At 47.0% G+C, this 23,802-nt stretch overlaps 1 protein-coding gene and 1 pseudogene across 1 annotated transcript in view; both read left to right on the top strand.

Annotated features, from left to right (window-relative positions):
- MYO5B (myosin VB) overlaps nt 1–23,802 on the top strand; it is a 333,332-nt gene that overhangs the window by 13,125 nt on the left and 296,405 nt on the right. The gene's annotated exons all lie outside the window — the stretch shown is intronic.
- LOC139179475 (cofilin-1 pseudogene) lies at nt 1,376–22,254 on the top strand (annotated as a pseudogene).

The raw sequence follows: 23,802 nt of genomic DNA, 5'->3' as shown, positions 1-23,802 counted from the left end.
TGCAGTGATGTGTGTCACAGCCCAGCCCTGCAAAGTAGTCTTTGGCCTTGAGCTCTTCTTGTCCAGTAGTTCATTTGGTGTATGAATAAGTAGTAAGGAGGTGTTCTTGCATTAAAAGGAGATAAACTGCTTTATCTTGTCTCATCAGATTTAATCACATTCTTAATTTGCCTGCACTTGCTAATAAAAGCTGATGTTTATTTGTGAAATAAGGAAAATGACACCTGGGGAAGCCTGGTGTGCTGCAGTCCGTGGGGTTGCAAAGGATCGAACATGACTTAGCCATCGAACAACAATAAGAAGGAAAATGAATGTCTCCTTAGCCACAAACTAATGTGGCTAGTTAGTTACTAACTAGTGTTTCTAGTTAGTTACTAACTAGTGTTTCTAGTTAGTTACTAACTAGTGTTTCTTTGCTGCTTGCTTTTTTAATGGTCATTTTACTGCGTGTACATATGTGTAACTATGTAACAAGCTGTGTGCACCAAAATGAAAAGAATACCCTTAAAATGTGGTTTTTATGACTAACCCATCAGATACTATCTGAATGAATGGTTTTTCCTTCAGTATATTCCCTTTGGCAGAGATACAAGGATACTGGAGCTCATCAGTAGTTCCGAAATTGGCTTCAAATCTGATGACATTCTTTTTCCTTTGTATGGAAGGCAGAACCTTTGCCTGGAAGGTATGCTTTGTTTGCTGGAAACTTCCAAGGGTTATTGAAAGAATGAAGCTGTTTGAGTAAGGCAGGAAATCACTGGCTTACATTTCTGTTGTAGACAAATTGTGACTTGCAGGTACAGATGACAGTTTTGTGCGGCCTCTTACTAGCCATTGTCCTCAAGAGTAGTCAGGCTTCAGATGTTTTCGGTGATGAATCTGCGTAGAGCCTCCCCCTGTCAGAAAAATACTCACTTGAATGTAGCAGTTCTGGTTTGTTTGGTTGAAAAGGCTCACCAAAATTTTAGTGACACTAATTTGTAGTCCCATTTAAATATATATGGTTTCTAATATAATTAACTTAGGTGTGTAATTGCCTAACTTGCTTACATGATTGCCTCAATATTACGAGAAGTATAATAGCATTAATAAATACCTATTGATTTAAAAAATGAAGTGAAAAGCCCATTCTACCTAATTTCCTAAAAGGCCCTTTTGAAAGTAGATGGAAGGATGCTCCATCCATCCTTGGTGAGAAGGTAGCTTCTCACCGCTGCTATGCATCAGGCAGGATGAGAAAGGAAGGCAGAGCAGTCTTATTTGCAGTTGCCGAAAGGTGGTGTTCGTCGTCGATGGGTGGATAAACAAAACGGGACACATCTATGCAACGGAATATTATTCGGCCTTAGAAAGGAAGGGCGTTGGTTCAGTCTGATCCCAGCGGCGGCCGCAGCGGCTCCTGTCTTTTCTGGCTCTCCGCTATTTCCCCTTCACTTCTAGAAACGTGGTCACCAACGAGGCTGCCTGTGGCGTCATCACAGTGTTCAGCGACGTGAAAGTGTGTAAGTCGTCTTCACCAGAGGATGTGAAGCAGCACAAGAAGAAGGTGCTCTTCTGCTTGAGTGAAGACACGCACCTCATGCTGGAGGAGGGTGGGAGTTGCTGGTGGGTGAAGACCTCGGACGATGCCACATCACTCTTGTCACGGGGCTGCCATGCAAGGATGTAATGCTACCCGTGAGACCAGGGAGAGCAAGAAGGGGGCCTGGGAACCCTGAGTCTGCACCCCTGAAGAGCAGAGCGATCTGTGCCAGCTCCAAGGCCACTGTTGAAGAGAAACTGATGGGGATCAAGTATGACTACAAGCAAACTGCTCCGAGGAGGTCAAGGACCACTGCACCCTGGCAGAGAAGCTGGGGGGAGGTGTCCTTATCTCTTTGGAGGGCAAATCTTCCTGAGCCCCCACCAGCCCCCTGCCTGGAGCATCTGACAACCCCAGACCTGCCCACAGGGTTGCAGGCTGCCCACTTCCTGCCAGACTTGGGGGGTGCGGGGCAGGGATCCCAGCAAGGGGAGGGCAATCCCTTCACTCCAGTTGCCAAGCAACACCCCGTACCTCCAGGACCATCCTCCTCCCTCCATCCCTGAAGGTTCTGCCCGCCTCCTCAGACTGTTTTGATCTTCTGATTTCTTCTTGTGTTGAAGTAGCTTAAGCTCAAACAGGAGTATGTGGGGGCAGGGGGGTGTATTTTTTAACCCCCCCTAATTCTCACCTGTTCCTCCCTTTTCCTGTGCTGCCAACTTCTAACAGCAGTGACTCTGGGCTTGTGTGTCTAGCTCTGTATATAAATGCTGTGTTGTAGAGATGCCCGCTCCCCGTGGCCCCTGGTCCCTTTGCCTTTTTCCCCTGGGTCATGGCCACTCATGACAGTAGGACTAGGAAGGAACTTTCAGTTAAAAACAGACAAAACACAAAGGACATTCTGACACACGCTCGTAAACATGGATGAACCTCGAAGGCTCACGCTGCGTGAAATAAGCCAGTTATAAAATGACAGATCTTGTATAATTCTACTTAAGAAGGATCTACAGGAGTCAACTTCATAGAGACAAAGCAGAAAGGTGGTTGTGGGAGGGAAGGGAGAGGAGAGAGTTGTTCAGTGGATGTAGAATGTCAGCTCTGCTAGATGAGAAGTTCTGGAGATGCGTGGTAGTGATGGTTACCCAACAATGTGGATGTGCTCAATGCTACTGAACTGTACATTTCAAAATGGCTAGGATGGTCAACTTTATATTATGTGTGCTTACTTGCTCCATTGTGTCCAACTCTTTGTAACCCCATGGACTGTATGTAGCCCACCAGGCTCCTCTGTCCATGGAATTCTCCAGGCAAGAATACTGAAGTCAGTTGCCATTTCCTTCTTCAAATATTATGTGTATTATGCCACGATTAAAAAAAAAAAAAAGCTCTGGAGAAAAAAGGGTAGGGAAAATGTCGTGGTCAAGAGCATAAGCTTCAGCCTGACTCAGTCTGGGTTTTGAGTACTGGTGTCCTGTGTCACCCTCTCCCCATGTTTACCGGCTGTGTGAGCTTTCGTTGTTGTGTTGTTGCTAAGTCTGGCTCTTTTTACGACAGAGGAGCCTGAGGCCCTCCCTCCAGGCTCCTCTGTCCATGGGATTACTGGAGTAGGTTGCCATTTCCTTCTCCAGGGGACTTTCCCAACCCAGGGATTGAACCCATGGCTCCTGCATTGTCAGGCGGATTCTTTACTACTGAGCCACCAGGGAGGCCCTTATGTGACCGTAGACAGTTACTTCATCTCTAGACTTCATTTATCTGTAAAACAGGGGTAAGAAGCTATCATATCAACAGAGGCTTGTTCGTGGGCTAAAATGAGACCATGTGAACTGTATTAGTTGGTGCTAATCCCGTTGCTAGGAGAAGGTCTTATCCTTGGAAAGCCTCAGTCCCAAGGGCAGTCTGGGGTGAGAGGCCGAAGGGCTGGGAGGGCTGCTGTGGGCGCTGACTCACTGCCTCCAGCCCCTGTATGCGGGCGGCCAGCCTTGGGTAGGGTCCTCTTGCCTAGAGAAGCCCCAGCATTGGTGGAGAAGCTCCAGGGCTATGCATGTGCTTTTCCTCTCTCAGGTGTTGGGAGGGAAAGAACAGAAGGAGGCTTACAGTCCTGGCTTTGTGGACCCCCTGTCACCTCAGATCTTCAGCCCTGGTGCTCCAGACCTCTTACAACTGTGGGACTCCCCGATTGCATGGGGAGGAGCATTCCGCCTGGACACCACTAACAGGACTGTGTCTGGCTTTCGTCCTTCTGGCACTTGGCAGGTGTCTGCAGCGGGCTTCCCTAGCTGTGGCGAGCTGGGGCTACTCTCTGTAGCGGTGCACGGACTTCTCATCGCCGTGGCTCCTCTGGTTGTGGAGCGCGGGCTCAATAGTTGTGGCGCGTGAGCTTAGTCGCCCCACGGCATGTCGGATTTTCCTGGACCAGGGATCCAACCCGTGTCTCTTGCATTGGCAGGTGGATTCCTAACCACTGGACCACCAGCGAAATCCTCTAATCCGTTTTTTTTTTTTTTTTACTATCATCAATCCCTGTCTTGGATTCTGGTGGTGGTTTCCATGTATAACCTGTTCTTAGACCCTAAAAACAATGCTGGGATATGGGATTTAACAACCACTATTACAATAAGTGAAAGTGAAGTCACTTAGTCAAGTCTGGCTCTTTGTAACCCCATGGACTGCAGCCTACCAGAGTCCTCCGTCCATGGGATTTTCCAGGCAAGAATACTGGAGTGGGTTACCATTTCCTTCTCCAGGGGATCTTCCCGACCCAGGGATCCAACCTGGGTCTCCCGCATTGTAGGCAGACGCTTTTACAGTCTGAGCCACCAGGGAAGTCTACTATTACAATAGTCCAATAATAAATCAGTTGTGTTTTTTTTTTTTTGTCTGTCTTCTCTGCCAAAAGTATTCCACATCCTCTCCTTTTTCTCTGGTTGCTTCCTCTTCCTCCTTCCTCCCTCGCTTCACATCCCTTAACCTCCTGTAATCCATTTTTACTAAAGGCTCTAGGGACTGCCCACCGTGTTAACATCCCTGAAATCTGACTGGCAGTGTGAAATGAAGCGCCACTCAGCGGGCTCCTGGGGTTACACAAGACTCAGCAGGTAGAGAGTGCTTGCTGTGTGGGGCAGATGCTACAGGTATCGGCCTGAACTGTGCTCAAGTCGCAATGTGAACCATGGCAGAAATCTGAAACTGCCTGAATGCCGGCCAAAGAATAATGTGCCCAGGGCTGTAAGTAACACCAGCGGCCCTGGCACGGTAGCCTGTATTTAAGACGATGCAGCCAAGTGCCCGCCAGATAATTAGTCAGGCTATGATTGAGTTCCACTTTATCTCACTCAGTAAGTCAACTCTTGGCTCGATGCTGGAGTTTAAAACCTTGCCTCACGTTTCTTGTGATTTGCCGGGTTGTGGGAGGCAGGGGGTCAGTGGTCACACTTTTCTGATGAGCTATGTTTATGCGTCTGTGTGTTTTTTCCTGTGAAGTTACAGGACGCCTTAAGAAATGGCAGTTTTTCAGTCAGTCAGTGTGGTAAACAGTGGTTAGAATTTGGGTTTGTGGCACTGAGATGTAGATTCACATGCAATTGTAACAAATAATACAGGACGATCCTGTGCATGCACGCTCAATCGCTTCGGTTGTGTCTGACTCTTTGCGACCCCATGAACTGTAGCCAACCAAGCTCCTCTGTCCATGTGATTCTCCAGGTAAAAATACTGGAGTGGGTTGCCATGCCCTCCTCCAGGGGATCTTCCCCACCCAGGGATTGAACCTGCATCTCCTGTGGCTCCTGCATTGGCAGATGGGTTCTTTACCACTGAGCCACTGGGGGAGCCCAGGGTGATCCCATGTACCCTTTAATCAATTTCCCCCAATGGAAATATCTTGCCAAACTATAGTACAACATCACAAGCAGGCTTTTGTCATTGATACAGTCAAGATACAGGACACTTCCATCCCAACAAGGATCCCTCTTATTTTTATAACCACACCCATCTCCACCTGCCCCCCAGCCTTTAAACTCTGACAACCACTAATTGGTTCTCCATTTATAACTCTCTCAGAATATTATGTGTGGAATGCTACAGTTTATAAACTGTTGGAGTTGGCTTTTTCCCTCAACATAATTCTTTGGGGATTTATTTATGCTGAGTATATTGATAATTCCTTCCTTTTATTGCTGAGTTATTATTTCATGCTGTGAATGTACCATAGTCTAACTATTCACCCATGGAAGGATATCTGGGTTATTTCTGGTTAACAGCTATTACAGGAAAGCTGCTATAAACATTGGGCTGTAGGTTTCTTTGTGTGAAGGTCAGTTTTCATTTCTGAGAAATGCCCAGAAATGCACTTTCTGGGCTGTATGGTTGTGCATGTCTAGTTTTTTAAGAAACTGCCTGATTTTCCCAATGAATCAGTTTCTCTATATCCTTATCAATATTTCAGATTATTTTTAAAATAAACTTTTATTTTAGAACCATTTTAGATTTACAGAAAAGTTGTGATGTTAGGGTTCCCTTATACCCTATACCTGGTTTCCTCTCTTAACATCTCATGTTGTTATGCCACATTTGTTACAACTAATGCTGCTGCTGCTGCTAAGTGGCTTCAGTTGTGTCCGACTCTGTGTGACCCCATAGACGTCAGCCTACCAGGCTCCCCTGTCCCTGGGATTCTCTAGGCAAGAACACTGGAGTGGGTTGCCATTGCCTTCTCCGTGTAACAACTAATAAACCAGAGGAGATCAGCCCTGGGATTTCTTTGGAAGGAATGATGCTAAAGCTGAAACTCCAGTACTTTGGCCACCTCATGCGAAGAGTTGACTCATTGGAAAAGACTCTGATGCTGGGAGGGATTGGGGGCAGAAGAAGGGGACGACAGAAGATGAGATGGCTGGATGGCATCACTGACTCGATGGACGTGAGTCTGAGTGAACTCCGGGAGTTGGTGATGGACAGGGAGGCCTGGCATGCTGCGTTTCATGGGGTCGCAAAGTTGGACACGGCTGAGCTGAACTGAACTGAACTGAAAAACATGAGAAGTCTGTACTTTACTTGTATTCCCTTAGTTTTTACCTAGTGTCCAGGCTGATGCTGGTGTAGCTGGTGGGTAGGGATTGGGGAAGCCCCAGGTTATGGCAGAGACTGCAGGGGAAGGGGAGTTGGTGAGGGGATCCCTGATGGGGTGAGAGACACAGGAGATGTAGGGATGTTCGTGGAAGGGACAGACTGTATTCTAAAATCCCTGGTGTCAAAAGTGTCTTTCCTTTCCTGAGTCTTCTGGAAATATAGCCCTCTAAAAGCACCTCGATAAATCACCTTGTCATCAGATTTTCCACTTTACTTCCTTAGCTGTTGAACAAGTTTGGCTTATAAGGATGAAGGCCTTTCATGTGCTTTGGCAGTTGGAGGGGAGGGAGGCGATGAAGAGGTGATGCCTTGAGAGATAGCCCTGAAACCAAGAGGGTTGTTCTTAGCTGGGCTGGTGCCTTAGGGGTTAGCACTCTAATGAGCAATTTATCAATGCAGCGCTGAATAATTCAGAGTGAACAAAAAAAGCCAGCCAAGGCCCCATGTGGTCCTTCATATAAATGCAATATAAATACCATAGAACCTTGCTTTATGTGCAGTTTTACCACTTTTCTCTAATGGTTTATTTCTGAATTGTTGGTTTAACCTAGACTGTAAGCCCTCAGGGCAGCAGTGGCCTTTACACATAGGTTTTTACAAATGATAAAGTGTTTTTGCCTCACAGATGGGGGCAGATGGCAGATGGGCTTGGCTTTATTTGTTTTGGAGACCTGAATGTTCAAGTTATACATATTGCTTTAAAAAACCGAAAGGAGCCCTAGGCGTAGGAGATAATCTCTTGACTGTGGGTCATCGCCTGTCTCAGCTGGGGAAGCAGGAGAAACAAGGGCTTCTTGGAGGGCATGGGATCTCAGACTAGATCTTAAAGAGTCGGTAGGATTTGGGTCAGGACAACGAGGAGGAAAGTGTTTCCATGACCTTTCACAGGGTAATCCAATTCTGATTCGTATGGCTATTTGCCTCCAAAGACTTATTTCTCATCTGCTATAAATCGAGTCTCTAGAAGTTGGACAGTTGACAAATAACCTCTAGATCTAGTGGGTGATTGAATGTTATGGAGCAGAATGTGGAAGTGAAGGCGGATGAATGAAATGTGTCAAGGGACCTTACACCCACTGCTTTAGTAGCTTAAGCCTTCTGATTTCAGAGGTCAGTATTAGAAAGGGTCATACCTGTAAACCATCCTCAGTCCGTGGAGACGTGTGATACCAGCACTTTGCAGGAGGTCTGTGGAAGTGGTCATTTTACAGGGAGACAAAAGGAGAGGGAAGCTTGTGCAATACCCAGAAAGAATTTTCCCCAGGAAATGGTAAATTCTTCAGTCTCTGTTCAGACATTCCCGTTGGGGCTTGCTTGCTAGGGTAGCGATCACTGAAAATGTGCTTAGGGGATTTAGTTAACTTGTGTAGGTCTTTAATATCTTTTCCAGGGAGTTCTTCCTTTAAGACTTTCTTGGCATCTTTTATATTCACTTAAAAGATAGATACTTTGGCCGCTTGATGCGAAGAGCTGATTCATTGGAAAAGACCCTGATGCTAGGAAAAATTGAAGGCAAAAAGAGAAGTGGGTGGCACAGGGTGAGATAGTTATATAGGATCACTGATTCAGTGGACATGAATTTGAGCAAACTCCAGGAGACAGTGAAGGACAGGGAAGCCTGGTGTGCTGTAGTCTGTTGGGTCACTGAGAGTCAGACTCGACTTAGTGACTGAACAACAACAAAAGATGGAAACCACTGACTTAGTATATGTGTCAGGATTGGCAACTCTTTCCAAATTAAACAAAAATTGCTATTGGAGACTGTGATCTTTGTACAGTGAAATGTTATGCACTTGTACTTGGTTTTTCTAAAGATGGAAATGTGTAGGTCATCGCTGGGGGAAGCTCCAGTGTCCCCTTTCACCTCTCCAGAGCCAGCATTGAGTCCTCATCACTGCTCTTTTCCTGAGACGTGTAAATCAACCTTATCTCCCAATGAGGAATCTTACACACTCAAAACTCTGAACTAATAAGTGGTTTCTCTTGGTAGAAGTGAGAAGGGGAGGTATGGAGGGAAATTTTATTTCATATTTTATGAACAAAGCAGTTCAAATTTTACCTATTTGCAATGAGCTTGTAATTCTTAAAGTTCTAATAGATTAGAGAAAATATACCAAGTTAACTTCTGTTTAAGCATCAGGTTAAACAAAAATTACAAGTTTGATCATATCTGTCTTTTCTGTGGCTTAACTGAAAAACTAAGCATGACCTGACCATTTCAAAAAATAATTTGAGTTTCTGTGACCAACATTACCTGTCAATCAGGTGGACCCACATGGGGGATCACTCAAAAAATGTGTGGCCAGGAAGTCCTGTGCCCAGATTCCGGGGAAGATATGAATGGCATGCTACCTGATACCTGGCAAAAGGTAATGACTGCTCTGGTGACTGATAACAGGAGGACAGTGATAAGTTGTGAGAGTTTAACCATCACTTTGGGAGAAAATGTATGTTGATGAACCATCCAAACCTTGGAGTGCAGGAGGGCCATCAACCAGCCTGAGGGACCCGTTTACCATCTTCCATCAGCCGTTTCCTTACTCTGAGTGGGCAGATCGCTGGGAGAAGGAGCATCTGGCTAGCTCTGATTTCCCACTGATTTTAAATGTTAATCCGTGGCATCCGGTAGATGTGTGTCTCCTGTGTTGGTTACCAGTTAGCCTCCCAGGTCTGCAAACTTGCCGCTATCCCCTCTGGGATCTCCCTGCAAGTTGGGGATCATGCCCAGCACACCAGAGACCCTCCAGAGCCCTGCCAGGTAACCGATGCACTGTACCCTCTCCTGATGGAAGTGGGGTGGGGGACAAAGCAAAATGCAGCTCATGATACATCAGCACTGAGTTGACTCCTGGTCTTAATGTTTCTTAACTTGGCCTTGGCTCCAACAAGAAGGCACATTTTGTACCTGTCCCTCTTGATAGAGGGCTTCCCTGGTGGCTTAGATAGTAAAGAAGCTGCTTGCAGTGCAGGGGGCCTGGGTTTGATCCTTGGGTTGGGAAAATCCCTCAGAGAAAGGCATGGCTACCCACTCCGGTATTCTTGCCTAAAGTATTCCATGGACAAAGGAGCCTGGTGAGCTCCGTGGGGAAGCAAAGAGTTGGACATGACTGAGCAACTAACACTTTTCTCTTGATAGAAACTAAATTTAAAAAAAATCATCGCAATATGAAAATCATATTAATATTATTAAACAGATCTAATGTCACAGGAAAAATTGGATCACAGACCATGTGTGTAAGGTACATAGATATCTTATGGAGGGGACCTTTTCCTTAAATGAAAGTCCTGTTAAATGCAGCAGGGTGTGCTCAGTTGTCAGTTAAGCTACCTGTCTTCCTCTGGGGACTCACCAGTGGCAGGTGGGATGTGTTGGCATCCATGCCAGTAATGTCATTGGGCAGGCCAGGGTGTCACCACTTAAAGAGTTTACCACCCATAATAAGTGCAGATTTTAGGAGGCACATTTGAGGCCTGAAATAGAGGGTGAGGGGTGAGACCTAAGTACTCCTAAAGATCACTAGAATACAAGTAATAATGCAAAAGTTATCCTGGTTAGGAGTGGTGAAGCCCCGATGGCCAGCTTCTGCGGTCTGAGTCCTGCATGAACATCTCTTGTCTTCTTCATCTAAAACCTAAAACCATCACTACAAACCATCTTGTGGTTTCAGGCAGAAGAGAGACACATGGTTCCCATGAATTTTTCTTTGCCTGGTATGTTACACCTGCAAAGGTGTGAACTACTTTGCTGTTTGTGTTCAAAACAGTAGGATTCTAGAAGAAAAATAAAAACACTAGTAGGATTCTGTTCCTGCCCACATGGCTAACGTATGAAGTTGTGCAGAGTTTGGTTATGGAAGGGAGGTTAGAGGCCATCTCACCTGTGTTTTGGGATCTCGGAGCTCATCTGAGTTTGCACGAAGCTCACGCCTCCTCTCTCTTCCTGTTGCTGATGTAAGCAGAGTATCCACCTGGAGTCGAGGCCGGCCCCGTGGCAGCTTGAACAGTCCTGGTTTGTGAGCGGAGCCTGGTCTTTGCTGAATGAAGTGCCTTTTCAGAAGGAGCTGCTCAGACCAGGGACCCTGTTTTTTTGTTGGGAAAGGTGCTTAGAGTTATATCAGAAAGCCGAGCGGAGCGTTTCCCACAGTATCAGGCTCCCGGGCTGCTCTGGGCCCAAAGATAACGAAACAAGATAGGAAGGCGGACCAGGATTGTGTGCCCCAGGAGAGGTGTCTGGAGCCGCTGCCAGGGGTTCCCCTCCTCCCTGAACCTGATAGGTTGAGAAAGTAGAGTGACCTTGCAAATGAGGTGTGCACGCTGGAACCCTGCCTGGGAGGGAAAACCCAGAACAGGCACACGGCCCCTGTTTGTGCATCTCCTGGGAGAGTGGAGGGAAAGACATTGTGCTGGAAAGACATCTCTCTGAGTGAGCAGGGGCCAACTGCGTGCCTCATTCCAGTGTTCCATCGGGGTGGGCTTGTCCTCATGCATTTCTTTTCCTCTGTAGGAGGGTAACCAGATGGGATGGGGAGGAAAGGAGTAAATCTGAGCAGCCTCTGCTGGGCTTCTCATTCATTGGAGGCCTCCCTCCGTGAAGGCTTGGATCAACTGGTGTCTCAGACAACTTCGGCAACAATCCATTTCGGAAAGATCTGCAGGGGGCACTGCGTTCCATGATGTCATTTTCGTTATCAGTTGCAGTTGCGTGAACGCTGATGGAAAGAATTGTTGAAATATGATTAGGGATCTCTGCCCAGGGCCCTTTGCTTTGCCTGGGGATGTTGCTGTTAGTCCCTGGGAACGTGAGAGGGAGAAGCTGCCCTGGAGAAGCTAGAATGGATGGAGCGGGGTCAGCGTGAGATGCTACAGAGCCGGAAGACGCATTTTGCAGTCACTTGGGTGGTGCTCTGCTGACCTCTGGGTTGCAAATGGTACTGCCTCAGGAAGGGTGGTGGAGTGTGCGACCTAGGAGTTCCTGGACCCTCCATAGTCTGATCGGATGTCTTTCTGCATCGGCCCATGAAGGAGCTGTACCTCCGGGGTTGATGTGATGTGGTTGACGGCTTCTGGGATATGCCACAGATTTTCTGATGATCTGGGGTTTGCCTTCTCTCATGGGTTCCTTGAGGCTGTGGCTGAGCAGTGCTGGCAGTCATATACTGAATTTGTTCTTTAAAGGCAAGGTGTCCTTTAAGGAAAGGCTGGGCTCATGAGGAGATCACATGGGCTTCCCAGATTGTTTAACAACATAGTAGACTTTCTTCTGCTATCCTTAACTGACAGCATCAAAAACTGGGCACAGGGATCCCTACTTTGGGTGTTGATGACATTCAGCAGTATGCTAGCGTTTGGCAGGGACTTGCTGGGGTGGGGCGGTGAGGGGAGGTTCTGAAGGGGGTTTTCCTCATGCAGTTGCTGTTGAAGAATGTTAGGTGCAGAGAGACGAGAACCTGATTCGAGAGAGTTTGGTTCAGGCAGACAGGTTCAGAAAGGGGCCTTTCCTACATGATGAAACCCAGGAAAACGAGAAGGCGTGAAGCCGCCTTGCCAGGGTCACCTCTCGGGAAATATGACAGCTGGAAAGGTGGCCATCTGCCTGGCACACAGGCTACCTGGCAAGTGGTCATTTTCATAAGCAAAAAAAAAAAAAAAAGATGCCAAACCAGTTTAGCAAAAATCTCGTGGCCCTGTCCTTAACTCGTTTCCTGTCTCCCAGCTTCCTCAAGTGAGCACCTTTTAATTCTTGAAAACAACCCCCAAACCCCTCATGTCCTCTTTTTTCCTTAGACACTTTCACCTCTGCTTTGGTTTGGCAGCTGGGAGGGCCTCCTGTGCCCGGAGCGCTGTCTCCCAGCGTTCAGGTCCCTGGCACTTTGTGTCCTGGCCGCCCCACGGTGGGGACTCCGTGCAGAGCTTGATGGTCTCCACGGACGCTTTCTGGGGTCACTGCTGTCTCTGCTCTAGGGGCTGAGGGACGCTGAGGCGTGGCCCGTGGCAGGCAGGGGGAGGGCTGTGTGTGTTCTGCAGCCTGAGTTTGTGAGAGAATGTGGGATGTAAGAGCAGCGACTCTTGTGCTCCTGGAGACTTTCAGGGGAAGCACACTGACGGAAACCGCCCACCCTGGCCATGCACTGGAGTGACCATTTTTGTGAGTTATTTTACGACAGGAGGTCCTGGTAAGGAACAGGGAACTAACAAGCCACCAACGGAGAATTCAGCAAAGGTCAAAAGGAGACACCGTGTCCTACCACTTCCCAAAATCCTTCTTGCTGGCTTCCATCTTGGCTGAGCAATGCGTGTGCCACCAGGAAGGACCCTGAATCAGAGTGAGTGGCTAAAACGACAACCTGGAAACTAATCCCATCACCATATAGCCACGTGGCAGAGCAGTCCTCCTGTGTTCTCTTACCCTCCTGCTCGCCTCCCAGGTGCCCCTTCCCAATAAAATCTCTTGCTCTGTCAGTACGTGTGTCTCTTCAGACAGCTCATTTCCAAGTGTTAGACAAGAACCCACTCTCAGACCCTGAAGGGGGGTCCCCCTTCCTACAACAAACCAGGTCTTATTAACACCCCCCTTCCTCTGAATCCCTTCCTTGTCTGTGGTCTAGTCTTTCAGTTGAATGTGTAGGTCTGTGCTTTCCAGGGGAGAGAGGGGAGAGAGTGTTCATTGTTTAATGAGTTCATCTTTTTTCTTAGTCAGACTGGGAGCTCCGCACGGGGGCAACTGTGGCTGTAGTGCCTGAGCTTGCCCCCCATCCGTGAGGTCTGTGCTCTGAGAGGGACCCAGACACACTGAAATGCATCTTGAGAAGGGCAGCGAGGAAAGCAGGAGACCAAAGCGTGGGAGAGATGGTTGAGCTGTTTCAGGGCTTTTTCTAGAGAACCCGTTCAGGATGGGTTGGTGTGGGTGGCCACTGGCTGTGAACACTGACTCCAAATAGTCCGGAGCTCAGCGTGGGACCAGGAGTTGGGGGTCACGGAGAGTGGATGTTACTGAGGATGTTCTCTGTGCCAGCCCTTATGACCTGTTATTTCCTCTCCCCAGTCACAGCTGTGACTAGTGGGTGAACATGTCAGATTGCAGCCCAGTCTAAGACACAACTTCCGGAAGACTCGAATGGTCCATACAGCTGCCCCCTGGCACTCCCACTGCAAGAAGTTTTCATGTGGGGACTGGCTGACCTTTCGTGGGGAGTCGTCCTGCTTCATGGCTTGTCCACAGGATGTATTCAGTTAAGGACCATTCTTTCCTAAGATAGTCCTTACTTTGAGGGGATTAAAGTGTCTGTTCTTTTGCCAATGGTCTCTGACATTAAGTAAATATTAACTGGTCCATGGATTCTCTTTTAAGATCAGGGCTGCCTCCCAAGACCTACCTGTAAGACCCCTTTCAACACTGAGTTCCTATGGCTGTAACCTCTGTAAAGGTAACTCTTAGAGAGCCTAGAATATAGCCTTGCCCTCTGTGGATGGCTGCTAAAAGTTAAAAACAAACAAACAAACAAAAAAACCACAAAGCTGCTCATATGAAATAGAATTTCCAGGAGAGCAGTTATCCTGAGTTGATCCCAAGTTAGGAATATCGAGGCACACCTGGCAGACCCTGCTGTTGCTTCTGCTTCTGTCTTTACATTGGATGTTCTTGCCTGATGGTTCATCCTTAACTTGGAAGTACTGATCTTTGCATGCTGTGTTTAACCTGTTTTCCCATGAGTGTGAGAGGATCCCTTCTCATTCCTGTCCATGTCATCTGTGGTTGCATAAATCCCGTTCAATTTATGGCTCTCCAAGACCCTGCTTCATTACATTAATTCATGAGTGTTTGTCCCAATTCTGCAAGAGTGGATAAAGTTTGAGCAGAAGAGTTTCTGCCACCTGAAGCTCAGTCTTGAATAAGGCAGCGGCAATGCAGGTTCAATCCCTGGGTCAGGAAGATCTCCTGGAGGAGGAAATGGCAACCCCCTGCAGTATTCTTGCCTGGAGAGTCCCGTGGACAGAGGAGCCTGATGGGTTACAGTCCATGGGATTGCAAAGAGCTGGACACGACTGAGTACTCAATACAAATAAGACTGGATAGGATTCACAGCAGGGCAAGAACAGGTGCTGAAGAGGGCGCAGGAGCTTGTGTCTACTAGGATCTGGAGTGTTCTGAACAACGGGACTTGGAGGACCTTGAAAAGTGGGCAGTAGCAGAAGTGAGGTGATGTAGGTGTGGAGTAACATGAAGGCCTGGGCATGGAGAACAATGAAGAGGCTTTCTTGGAGCAGGAGGTTCATGCTGGAATGTTCCACCAGGGAGGTAAGCCTGTGTTGGTGAGGTGGAGGGGTGGGGAACTGATGTGACGTGGGCAGAGGAGGTCACGGCTGTATGGGAAGCCGGGGCTGTGACCGGGTGCTGGGCTGTGACCCTCGGGCTCTGCTGCCGTCGAGCTGGGTGACCTGGGATGGCACAACCTCTCTCTGTTTCCGAGGTTTCCTGGCTTCTAAGTTTAGGCCCAGCCTTGCAAAATGGCTGTGAGGGTCAAGGAGGATAATAAGCAGGTGGAAGCACCTTGAAAATGTCAGGGCATTGAAATGTATGAAAAGTTTTCTGCAGGGACCGATATCATTACTTATCTGAGTCAGAAAGTGGAGGGAAGCAACTTTTCTTTTTTTTGTTGTTCATTTTAAAAATATAGGGAGGGAGGGATACATGTTGCACCAAAACGCATGCCTGATTTCTTAGGTCTTTCCGAAGTTCAGGGGAGATCTGCCTGTGGTTAGCTATGGATTTGGTTAACTTGACTCTGAGGCTGACCATATCTTATCCAGGGTCTGTTTATTTTCAGAAGTGAATGACTGCTGTAGACAAACCTGTTTTACTTCCTTGGGTGGCTACCCAGGGTAATGAGTCTAAACTTGCTTTGTCTCTTGTGGTTGTTCATCTTTACGCATGAGAGGAGCTGGAGAATGCACAGGCTTTGTGTAGCCAGCTCTTCCCTGGAAGTGCCCAGTAACGACGAGAGTAACAGTGGATGCCATGGTGGTACACGGGCACGTCTACGTTTAATCTGAACTTCATAATGATTCATACACATTACCATTCCTAACCTTGTTCTTGTTCAGTTGCTCAGTTGTGTCCTGTGCTTTGCAACCCCATGGACTGCAGCACGTCAGGCTTCCCTGTCCATCACCAACTCCCGGAGCTTATACTCAAACTCACGTCCATCGAGTTGGTGATGCCATCCGACCATCTCATCCTCTACCACCCTCTTCTACTTTTGTCTTCTATCTTTCCCAGCATTGGGGTCTTTTCTAATTGACTCTTGTATTAGATGGTCAAAGTGTTGGAACTTCAGTCCTTCCAGTGAATATTCAAGGTTCATTTCCATTAGATTGTCCTTGCAGTCCAAGGGACTCTCAAGAGTCTTCTCCAGCACCATGATTTGGCACTCAGCCTTCCTTATGGTCCAACTCTTCATCGTAAGTGACTGCTGGAAAAACCATAGCTTTGACTGTACAGATCTTTGTTGGTAAAGTGATGTCTCTACTTTTTAATATACTGTCTAGCTTTGTCATAGTTTTCCTTCCAAGGAGCAAGTGTGTTTTAATTTCATGGCTGCAGTCACCATCTGCAGTGATTTTGGAGCTCAAGAAAATAAAATCTGTTACTGCTTCCACTTTTTCACCTATTTGCCATGAAGGGATGGGACCAGATGCCATGATCTTAGTTTTTTGGATGCTGAGTTTTAAGCCAGCTTTTTCACTCTCCTTTTTCACCTTCATCAAGAGGCCCTTTAGTTCCTCTTCGCTTTCTGCCATTAGGGGTGGTATCATCTGCATATCTGAGGCTACTGGTATTTCTTCTGGCAGTCTTGATATGAGCTTGTGCTTTATCCAGCTTGGCATTTCTCATGATGTACTCTGCAGATAAGTTAAAGAAGCAAGGTGACAATATACAACCTTGATGTACCCTTTAATCTTTCTGAATTTTGAACCAGTCCATTGTTCCATGTCTGGTTCGAATCATTGCTTCTTGACCTGCATATGGACTTTTCAGGAGGCAGGTAAGGTGCTCTGGTATTCCCATTTCTCGAAAGATTTAAGAAATTTAAAATTTTAAAAGAATTTATGACAGAATTTAGCAAGAGGCAAAGTGATAGTCCTATTAGATTAGGATGCTTGTGAGGCTTACAAGTGGATGGGTAAGAGGATGCTGTGCCCTGAGAACTTAGTGGGCTACGGTTTTATTATCAAAGGAAAAGTGGGGAGGGGGAAAAGACTTTGTCTTTTTTGACATCATACTTCCATTATCAGCTCCTCCTCCTGGTTGAGAAGGGGAGTTTTTCTGTCCCTGTGTGGTCAAGTTAGGTCCACAGGTTGTTCTGTGTGTGTGCACAAAGTGTTTCCTGCTGCTGCTGCTGCTGCTAAGTCGCTTCAGTTGTGTCCGACTGTGTGACCCCATAGACGGCAGCCCACCACGCTCCCCCGTCCCTGGGATTCTCCAGGCAAGAACACTGGAGTGGGTTGCCATTTCCTTCTCCAATGCATGAAAGGGAAGTCGCTCAGTCATGTCCGACTCCTAGCGACCCCATGGACTGCAGCCTACCAGGCTCCTCCGTCCATGGGATTTTCCAGGCAAGAGTACTGGAGTGGGGTCCCATTGCCTTCTCACAAAGTGTGTCCTAGGGATCCTTAGCTGACTGGGCTCTCTGGGCATGCTGTAGGTCTCATGCCACCACTGTGTTAGTGTTTAGGGGCATGTCCTGGGCTTCTGTTGCATGGTTTTGTTGCTAAGCGAGCCTGCTTGGTTTTGGGCTTAAGCAGACCTGCTCTCTTGAGTGATCATTCACTTACAGGGGTCTCTCCCATATGTTCTCTACTTAACAGTCCCGCAGTGGGATGAACCATTTAATCACTCACTTTGTCCCTTTGCTCCGTCCCTGTGAAATTCACCAGTGTGTGAACAAAGCCCATGTGTTACTTTCCAGTGTGATGTTATTTTTGTTTTTTCATTTTGTGGAGTACATGCTTTTGATGGACACCAACTAATATACATAAATTTGACATTGATTCTATGTAGGTTTTAAGAACCCTGTACCAGAACTTACAAAATGATTACTTTGGCTTTTCTGAGTCTTAAATTCAAGGAATAAGTAACAGTAAAAGGCAGGTTCTTTGGTCATTTGGACCTGTGGGTGGTTTTGCACATGGATCACCTAGTCTCATGTGGTTTTTTAAAAAAACTGTACTTTTTATATATTTGATCTGGCTGCTGAGTCCCAGCGGTGGCATGTGAAGTCCTAGTTGTTGCGTGTAGGATCTAGTTCCTCGGTTCCTCGACCAGGGATTGAACCTGAGACCCCTGTGGACCACCCAGAAAGCCCCTTCTGATTGGTTCTTACCTGGGGAGGCTTGTGATGTCAAGACCTGTGGGTGATCAGTCTTGGCAGTGATCGAGGTAATGAAGGCTCTCAGCTCCTTTCTGGTCTCAGTGCTTAAGGTTTCAGTCAGATCTGAAATAACCATCACCCCCAAAGCTGTCCTTTTAGTCACGCCGGCAGCACCGACACCTCATTTGCTGGAAGACACCTGTCCTCTTTCATCTCTCTCCATTCAGGAGGGGTGCCTTTAGTTTCTTAACCCAGACTCATCATCCCTGAATGTTCTGTGCAGGTTCCAGTGAGGGAGTGCTTTCTTGGTGGGTCAAGCCTTGGGACACTCAGGGAAGCCTCGGAGATTCTGTAAGGGAGCTTATGCTGTGTGGTTAGGCAGGTGGCTGCAATTCTTTGCCCGCCACCTCAGCAGGGAATACAGGAGGTGCAGCCGGGACATGGGATCTGCAGGCCATGCTGTGCACCGAGGCCCCGAACATCGAACTGCTGTGCAGCGTGTCAGTCTGCAGCTGAGGAACTGCAGCCCAGAGAGCAGCTCCTCGTTATGATGACTCAGCCCTCCTGTGTGCATAATTCTTCATTCCAATTACCGCTCTCTGCGTGCCGCCAGCTTTCTTAGATCAGAGGCCAGGGAGGCTTTGAACTGACTGGGTCTTCCCCTGGGACATGAGCTCTCCGGGGCGGGGTGGGGCTGGTCTGGTGTGTCCTTGGAGCTGGAAAGAGGCTGGGGAAGCTGTGACCCAGGGGCGGTGGGATTCAGAATGGATCCTTCCCCACAGAAACTGGACCAGGTGCCAGGTCAGGGGGCTGATCTCTCACATCACTTGAAAAGTTTGTCCGGTGGTCCAAAACAGAGTTTTCTAATACAGTCCAGTCCTAGCTCTGCCCAGGCTTTTTTTTTTTTTTTTAAGCAAATCGGAGTTTAAGAAGAAAGGAAATCAGCACATATTGAACTCTTAATAGAACCAAGTGTTTTTCCTACATGGTCTTATTTAATTTGCAAGAAAGGTTTATCCTAATTTTACAAGTACTGGAGTCCATACTTTTATTTGTGACACTGAAAATTTTCTTTTATTGGGCTTCACATATGTATATAATTTTGGTAGGGAAAAACAATGAGCTAAATCAGCAAATACAATATTATAGTTTAAAAAAGGAGAACAGTAATGAATGAAGTCATAGTAATGTCTTTTTTTTTTTTTTTTTTTTTGCCAAAAAGGAAGTGCATCACATTAAGAAACAGTTGCAAATGGGTGGACCCATGAGGTTCAGAGTGTGCTTTGCACGTGGAATGATGGTATTGAGGTCACTCAAGCTTGGAGCCTATATTTAAAATTAGATCTGTCTGACATCAAAGACCACTAGTATCCAGAAGGCCTGATAATACAATTATTTTTTTTCCTGATAATATAATTTGAGGATTGTATCTTGGGTCATGATCCTTGGGATTTAGACCCTTCACAAGGGAGCAGAGACCCAAGATGACTGACACCTTAGGGTGAAGTAGGGGAAGAACTGGTGGTGTTCACTGTTTCTGGGAAGAGTTCACTGTGGGTCACAGGGTGATGGAAATTCTTTATCCTCAGAATATCAGCCTGGCGTGCCAACCCTGAACTAGGACATCTTGGCATGTTTCTTTTTTGGAGCTATTTTCACTGTGTGTGGAGGTATGGTGAGTCGGGGGGAGGTGAGGGGATTAGGAAGAACAGTAAGGCAAAATTGAACCCTGGAATAAAAATGGAACCAAAATCTCTCTAAACCAGATCCAAGGAAAGGCTGGAAGCCTGCTTAGGAGATAGCACTAAAGGCAGGCATCCAGGGGTCAGAGGCAAGCTCCTGAAAGCTAGACTTGAAAAATTAACTTTAAAACCTGATGCACATATTCCAAATGACTGTGAGCCTTTTGGGGGCACAGACCAGACTGTGTGTGTTTATATATGGACGCGCCCGAAAGCAGAAGTACACAGGGGGCTGCAGAGCTGCAGTGTAGCTTTCTCTCTGCTTAGGCACCGTGTTATTTTCACACCTGTCAGTGCTGGTAACTGTTGCCTCCTGTTGTCTGCCTCTCAGGACCCTAGGGTTTGGCAGCATAGTTACTGAGCTCCTTAGGAAGCGGATCCCTAAGTATTTCGTGTTCATTAATATGCCAGATTTGGGCGAGAGATGAGGCATGGAGCAGGGCCTTTTCTAGAGGAGTTTCTGGTGCTGTGCGGGAGATTAAATCCACAGATACAGGGCTGTGCAAGGTGCTGAGACAGAGGCCTGCAGAGGGCTCTGATGAAAGGCATCTCGGTGAACCATGTCAGGGAAGGCTTCCTGGAGGAGGTGACGCTTGATCCGAGACTTAGAGGACACGGTAACTAGGCAGAAAAGGAGTGTTCTGGACAGTGGGAACGGTGTATGAGAAATAAAGCAGAGTGCGTTCAGTGAAGTGGCAATGGTGCAGGATGTCTGGGGTCTCGGCTCGTTGGCTCTGGGATCAGGAAATGTCTTATAGGCTACCTAAAATGTCTGGACTTTACCTGAAGCAATGGGGAGCCATAAACGGATCTTAAGTTTAATTTCCACCACTAGGAAATAGGGTCCCCGAGCATGGCGGACAATGTCTGTTTGGTTGACAGCTGTATCCTTGGGACCTCAAATGGTGCCTGGTGCATCGGGAGGACAGTGAACTTCATCACCTTTGTGTATTCAACAGACCCATGTGCCATGCACTGGGTTGGAGGCATTAGCAAGGGGGCTCACCAGGAGGTCTCTGCAGTAATTCAGGTGACTTAGGAGAGGGCAGTCGTGGTGATCAGAAGACAAACCCGCTTTGAGAGGAGCTTCAGGAAAACCTGCAGACTCACTGCATGTGGCAGGTTCAGGGGAAGAACTGAGGTTGACTCCCGGGACTCTGACTCAGACGCTTACAGAGGGAACCCAGTGTGGCAGGAAGGGGCAGGCGAGGGTGGAGAGTTGTGAGGGGCAGGTGGGGTTTGACGAGTCTGTGGAACAGCTGGTGGTGCCGGCCTGCGAGCTTTAGACATTGACGTCTAGAGCCCAGGAAGGCATTCCAGGCTCCACAAGGGGATATAAGGTTTAGGCGGGATCAGGTAGAGTGGAAACTACGTCAGCTGTCACTTCCCGGAGTGTGGAGGAGGAGACAAGGCGGTGGCCCCAGTGGAGCCCTGTGCAGTGCTGGGGCCCAGGGGCAGGGGGTGCGGCGCAGGGCCCGAGGGAGGGGGTGGACTGTGCTCCTGCTGAAAAACAAAAGCGCAGAATCAGATGAAGTAAAAAGTCTGCCCCTTCCCTTTGCCTCCTTATTCCCTCCCTGGAAGTAGCTGCAGAAGACATTTCGTCCTGTATCCTTCCAGCTGTTTTCTGTGCCTAAACAAGCCTAAATATGTGTGCCTTTTATTTTTATCCAGAGGGATTTGACTTTTATAATGTCCCCTTCAATTCTATGAGTCTGTGATTCATGCAGAAAAGCATTTAAAGAGATCCCGTAAAAATACAGGTTGAGTCTTATGGCTGATTGATCCAGATTTAACACCCCATGGTGAAAGTACAGTATTATAAATGTTAGCCAAAACAGCAATGTCGAGATGATACAGTGGAGTCTGTGCTTCTTCACTACCTGTGAGTACACACGGTGGCGGGTGCACAGCCCCCCACCCCCGCTCCCTGGTCCCTTCCTGCCTGCTGTTGGTGTTGTGGGGTACAGTTCACTGAGGTTTCCTGGCTGCGCTGAACTAAGGCAGGTCCATGCAGCAGGAATTCCAGAGGCTGTGAGAACAGCTGAGGGCAGGACCCGGGTTTGCTTGTTGCTAGCCACCTGTATGTCCCTTAGAAGAAAAGGGCTTCCAGAGTCCTTCTTCTTGGCTAGCAGGACTCTTATCCCTGGCTGTGTAGCCTTGCTCAGGTGACTCCACCTCTCTGGGCCTTGGTTTTTCCATCTCTAAAATGAGAAAACTTGAACTAAGATCTCTACGGTTGCTTCTGCCACAAGCATTTCATCATAGCTCTCCCATCTACCTGCTGTGGGTTAGACTGAGTGACGGTGGAGCATGAAAGTGTATTGACAAAGACCACATGCTATGTAATTTGCCGTCAATAAATCATAATTAAACTGAGCTACTGTCTTACATCACCTTTTCTACCTTCTAGGGAAGTGGCATGGTAATTTGTATAGTGGGAAGGGCTGCCCCTTTAATTAAAAAAATGAAGAAAAAGATATTAAAAAAAAAAGGAAAAGAACAGAGCCATGCAGAAAGTGTTTTGAAGTGTATTGGATTTTGGTAAATGGTTTCTTCCATCAATGTCACAGGCGCCTGTGAAGGCCAGTGGTATAACAAGTCTGGAGATTTAATTAGAATGGCTTTCGAGTTTTTAAAACACCACTTCAGTGGAAAACCATCCATTTTTTCCTCCTGATCTGCCTCAGGATCCTTCAAATGATGTTTGTTTCCTTGTTTGCAGAAGTCTTTTATTCTTGGACCACCACTGTCGAGTTAAATTCCAGCATCTTATGCCTTTGGGTAAGATTGCTTGGATAAGAGATTTTGTTGTTGTTAGAATGCATTTTTTAAAAAAAGAAATGGAAAAATACACTTTTTATGAAGAATGAAATATTTACATTTTGAAAGCTCTTCCCATCAGCATTTTTAATTTAAATACCTTGCTTTTGGGGATGATCCTAGGGGATTGTTGCTCTTAAAACTTTTAAATAAGACACTTGAATGTAGGTCACTTTGCAGTCATTGTAAGTGTCACATCCTGGTAGGAGCTTCAACTTCCCTCTGTGCTGAGAAAGATGGTAAAATTGCAGCCAGAAATTTTTTTTTAAATTTTAAAAATTAAAAAATTAACTGTTACTGGAGTATGGTTACTTTACAATGTTGTGTTGGTTTCTCCTGTACAGCAAAATAAATCAGCCACACATACATCCTCTCCCTTTTGGACTTTCTCCCCATTCTGGTCACCACAGGGCATTAAGGAGAGCTCCTGTGTTCTACACTGTGTTCTCCTTAGTGATCTATTTTATACAAAGTATCAATAGTGTATATAAATCCCAATCTCCCAATTCCTCCCAGGCTTTCCCCTTTGTATCCATTCATTTGCTCTCTACATCCCTTTCTCTATTTCTGCATTGCAAATAGGATCATCAGTACTGTTTTTCTAGATTCCACCTGTGTGCATTAACGTACGGTATTTGTTTTTCTCTTTGACTTACTTCACCCTGTATGAAGTCTCTAGGTCCATCCACGTCTCTACAAATGGCCCAAGTGAAAGTGTGGGGTTTGTTTAGCCGAACCATGTGCATCTGTTAGGTTCTATCTAGGTGTGGCAAAGGGCCTTAATAATTTATAATATGTATACTTCTTCCTGTAGGCACATTGGCATCTAATCTCGTGTTTCACTGGGTTGAAATACCAGCATCTCCCTTCTTCCTAGGCCAAGCTTCTGTCACTGAAGAATACATTGCTCTTCCCCTTAGGTCTCTTGAGGGTCATTTCTGGGTTTATTTGCTGTCATTCTGCACGTATGTAGCCCATGTAGAGCATCTTCCAGAAACCTCTCTTACATTTTCCATCTAAGTCCTATTTGTGGATGGAAGATGAAACACGCATGTCGTAAAGGCCCAAAGTCCCGTCACAGCTGTGCCTCCAGCCAGCTTCCTCACTGTAAACCAAAGAGTTTGGGTGAGAGGTGATGATACTGTCTGACCGAAGGACTCTCCTGAATGCCTGTTGTGTGCTCAGTCCTAAACCAGACCCCGTGGGAGCTGCGACAGGG

This window comes from Bos indicus, chromosome 24 (genome assembly GCF_029378745.1).
Source record: "Bos indicus isolate NIAB-ARS_2022 breed Sahiwal x Tharparkar chromosome 24, NIAB-ARS_B.indTharparkar_mat_pri_1.0, whole genome shotgun sequence".
In the NCBI taxonomy this organism is placed as follows: domain Eukaryota; kingdom Metazoa; phylum Chordata; class Mammalia; order Artiodactyla; family Bovidae; genus Bos; species Bos indicus.
Note: the sequence above shows the minus strand (reverse complement) of the source record. Positions and strands in the feature narration are given on the sequence as shown.